Source organism: Populus euphratica, unplaced genomic scaffold, assembly GCF_000495115.2.
Source record: "Populus euphratica unplaced genomic scaffold, PopEup_1.0 scaffold243.1, whole genome shotgun sequence".
Lineage (NCBI taxonomy): Eukaryota > Viridiplantae > Streptophyta > Magnoliopsida > Malpighiales > Salicaceae > Populus > Populus euphratica.
Window position 1 is genome coordinate 305,556 of NW_011500122.1, and position 2,936 is coordinate 308,491.

Below are 2,936 nucleotides of genomic sequence, written 5' to 3' on the forward strand. Positions count from 1 at the left end.
CCAACAAAACATTAGCAATTATTGACAAAGTCAGCAATGCAGCCTGCCTTAGGCAGGACGCTAAAAGGGGTGATAGTATCTTCCCTTTTGCGTAATCAGTCTCGAACCATAGAATCTCTGTTGACCAGTTAGGGTTCCTAGTAACCATAATACTAGGTGGCGACTCCTTAAACAAAGATCATTCACCATCAAAGAACTGGATGCTAGAAATCCGTTCTTTCCAAAGAATTTATATTTTTAAGGCCGCCGCGATGTCGGGTGCGACACTGCATATCACTGCCCACAATTCAGCCTTAATTGAAGAGCAGTAACCAGTGTTGATAGCAAAACCTATAATCCAAGATTCCATGCCATCACGAAGAAGTCCTCCTGAGCCAGCAGCACCCGGATTTCCTTTGCTACATCTATCCCTATTAAGTTTCATCAATTGGCCAGGAGGGTATTTTCATTTAACATAGTGGTAAATCAAGTTTTTATCGGTATATCTTTACCAAAAAACACTAGATTAAAAAGGTATAAATTTTTTAAAAAACAAGCACACCCTAATAAAGCACGCTAAGCAATATGCCAAGCTCTAAGTCATTGGACGTGACAGTGTATCAAGCACAAGCATGTCAAACAAGATTGCGCTTGGCAGTGTGTCAAACTTGGACATGTTAGTCTGGCATTAGCTAGAGCCAGACATGAATAAGTTTGGTAGGGTATCAAGCCCCGAGAATGATAGGTCTAACATTAGCCAGACCTAGATGTAATTGGGCTTGACAGTGTGCTAAGCCCTGAGCATGCCTAAGAAAATAATCATCCTTCATCGGCACACCAAAAAATAAAATAAGGTAATGTGAGTTTGATAAACATGCCAGAACCAAAGTATACGGACTTGACATTTAGCGAAGTTCAAGGTAACGTCGATTTGACAAATATACTAGACCCAAAGCATTTGGACTTGACAATTAGCCAAATCCAAGGTCACCATCCTCCTTTTACACGACTTAGGGAAAGACCATTATAGAGATGAGCAAAAAAAATAATTAAAAAACTAATTAAATGAAGAAAAAAATAATTGAAAAAACCAATTAAATTTTGAAAAAACTAGTCGGTTTGGTTTTATAAGAAAAAAACCTAAAAAACTGAATTGAACTGAAAAACTAGGAAAAAACCAGAAAAACCGAGTCAAACAGGAAAAATCAAGTCAAACCTGTTTGAACAGGTTTTTGTATTAAAAACCGAACCGAATCAAAACCGGTTGGTTTGAACATGGGGTTTGGCACTCTGCGAAGCTCAATCACGTCTAAGTCCAGCTCGCACTAAACCCAGCGTGCTCGGGGCTTGCATACTACCACGTCTAGCATTCTAAGGCTCAGCACATTGCTAAGTACATCATGCATTTACTGACCCATGATTGTTTTCCTGAAAATTTATATCCGTAAATCTTTTTTGATTTGATTTTTTTTGTAAGGATATATTGATAAAAACTTAGCTCATCACATAATATATTAAGCCTACAAATAAAGCTCACATTTAAGTCCAGACACTTCATGCCTAAAAAGCAGCCATAAAAAACTAAAATCAATATGGTGATATACTCTGTTATGCTTATACATGAATTGTTAGTGCGGCGCTATCTTTCTTGTCAACTTTACAAATGGTTTTCTCCACCAAATTCTTTCCTCAAGGAACATCAACCTTATATGCCAATCATCCTCGAGTGTCAGTCTTTTCTACCGATGACATAACAAGGCACAACAACATGCAATTTAAATTTTGAGGTTATTTACATGGAAAAACAATTATTTTTCATCATTACTTTACTTTCTACGAGATAAGCTCATGTGATTAAGATGTATAAATACCTTGGATTACCAAGCATTCAAGGACATCATATAAAACATAAGTTCGTACAATAACACACAGGCCATCACAATATTTACTCTCCTAGGCTCTGTAGCTCTCTTGATTACACTTTACTTTTCTCCTATGACTTACTAATTCAAACATTGAAGTTTTTCTATCTTAGTAGAAAACTTGTTTTGCAGGGTATATTAAGCTCAAAAATAAAACTCATATTTAAGCGCAGACACTTCACGCTCAAGAGAAAGCTCAAAAAAGCTAAAATCCACTATGAAGTTATCAACTTTTATGAAAGAATATTGTTGTTAATTGTCCCGTGTAAGCGAATGCTAGTTCACATACCATTACTTTAAAGGCCAAACTCCATCCGAGAAAGAATCTTGCAAAAATGTAGCATGCTTAAAGCTTTCTCTTTCTGAATCAAGAGATAAAAATTCATGACAAATATTAATCACTTTGTGGTGTTTAACCATGATTGTCAGTCCTATCATTTCTCTATAATGGAGGACATTTCATGGTAGGATAATGTTGGATTTTAAATTATGATTGATTTGTAAATCCAAAGAGCGCTTAATTATAATTAGTTTTAGAATATTAAAAATATATAAAACTTTTCCTAGATCGATGTGCCACTGTATTTATGGATACGAGGCTTCAAATGTGAATAAAAGAGGATTTAGTTTTGATATATCGAAATTACTTAGATAGTGAAAGTGTTTTTTCATTTTCCTCCTCAAATAATTTTTTTCTGTCTTAATTGCCTTTAAAGTTAGCGAGACATTCTCAAATGATTTTTGTAGGCAAACACTTCATGAATTGTTACTAGAAGGAACAATTTTTTTTCATTAAAAAAAAACATACAATTTGGATGCAATATTTTAATAGATATGGATGAGGGGACTGAATTAAAGCTTTATAGAAAGTTTTCAAACCTAAGAGAAGAAAAATATTAGAGATTTGAAAATCAATGCATAGATGGCAGGCTTTTACAATTCTCCAAATCATAAACCTGGACTGTGGAAAGGACTTAGCCTCTGCTATATATATATATATATATATATATATATATATATATATATATATATATA